Source organism: Hoplias malabaricus, chromosome 1 (assembly GCF_029633855.1).
Source record: "Hoplias malabaricus isolate fHopMal1 chromosome 1, fHopMal1.hap1, whole genome shotgun sequence".
NCBI lineage: Eukaryota > Metazoa > Chordata > Actinopteri > Characiformes > Erythrinidae > Hoplias > Hoplias malabaricus.
The window spans coordinates 36889291-36890817 of NC_089800.1; the positions used below are offsets into that span (position 1 = coordinate 36889291).

Consider the following 1527-nt stretch of genomic DNA (forward strand, 5'->3'; position numbering starts at 1 on the left):
TGGAAACAGCGAGGTTAAAAGCGCACGCTAGCCATCTACACTCCCGGGTGTCTTGGTCTCCTAAAACATGTAAAAGGGAAGGTTGGGCACCACCGAGGCGATCCATCTGGATGCCAAGCTGGGTTTAATGACCCCCAACCCGGGGTCACCCGACCATAAAATTCCCTTTGTTCATGAATCCCTTCCATCTCATCCAAGGGACGTGAACCTAACCTAAACCCTTAAATTCTGTTGTTCAAAAGGCTTTAACCCAAAGTCCCGTCCGTAAGGGTGGGCAAAATGATACAACTCTTAGCGGTGGATCACTTGGCTCATGCATCGATGAAGAACGCGGTAAACTGCGTTAAAAAATGTGAAATGCGGAACACAGATCATCGATATTTCGAACGCACATTGCGGCCGTGGGGGTCCATCCCGCGACCACGCCTGTCTGAGGGTTGCTTTACCCATCGATCGGTCTTCCTAGACCGTGGCTGGAAGTTCGCAGGGCCTCCACCTCGGACGGACCTTCGTCTTCCTAAACCCAGACTCGGTTCTTAAACCACCGTGTGGCGAGAGCTCCAGACGTAGGGAGAGCCATTAGGTCCGGGTCCCATCCGTCATCGTCTCTCCCCGCTGGGCTTCCGTTGGAGGGTGGGCACCATAATATTGCGAGCGGCCGGGGGGTTCGCGCCCCACAAAACAGCCTCGTAGCGCAACCTCAGATCAGACGAGACAACCCACTGAACTTAAACTTAAGCATATCAGTAAGCGGAGGAAAAGAAACTAACAAGGATTCCCCTAGGAGCAGCGAGTGAAGAGGGAAGAGCCCAGCGCTGAATCCCTCTTTCCCCTGACCGGGGTGGGCCGGGAAATGTAGCGTACGGAAGTCCGTTTAGTCTCGGTGCGGACGTGGGACCAAGTTTTGCAAGGAAGTGTCTTCCATAGATGGTGAAGGCCCGGTATCGTCCCGCATCCCGCCGGGTAGATCGGGCTTCCCGGAGTCGGGTTGCTTGTGAATGCAGCTCAAAGTGGGTGGTAAACTCCATCTAAGGCTAAATACCGGCACGAGACCGATAGTGAACAAAGTACTGTGAGGGAAATTTGAAAACAGTACTTTGAAGAGAGAGTTCAAGAGAGTGTGAAACCTTTGAGAGGTAAACGGTCAGGGGACCGAGAAGACTGCCCCAGGGGATTCAGCCGGGCGGACGGCCCGTGCTCGTGTGGTTCCGTGACTTTGAGGCGAGTTCATCCGGGCGAGAGAGGGGGCGACCCCACTCCCTGCTCGGCCCTGAGCTTCGCCTCCCGACTTCGGGCCTCTCGGGCGTATGAAGGCTCGACTCGTCAGGTGTATTTTCCCCGCGTGGTGGTGAGTCGCGACCGGCTCCGGTTAGGCTTGGAAGGGCCCGAGGGTGAAGGTAGGTGTGTCCGGAGATGGGGCCCACACGGCCCCGGACACGGGCGTTCCGCTACAGCCCCTCGCTCCGACTTCGCCGATAACGCCGGGGCCGCGGAGCGTGTATTCCAACGTGTATCCCACACTGGATT

The 1527-nt window shown here is 56.5% G+C and overlaps 1 non-coding gene across 1 annotated transcript; it reads left to right on the plus strand.

Annotated features, from left to right (window-relative positions):
• The first annotated feature begins 286 nt into the window (after positions 1–286).
• On the plus strand, positions 287–440 carry LOC136670397 (5.8S ribosomal RNA). The gene has a single exon (XR_010795625.1). It is a non-coding gene; the product is annotated as a 5.8S ribosomal RNA (ribosomal RNA).
• Positions 441–1527: the final 1087 nt, after the last annotated feature.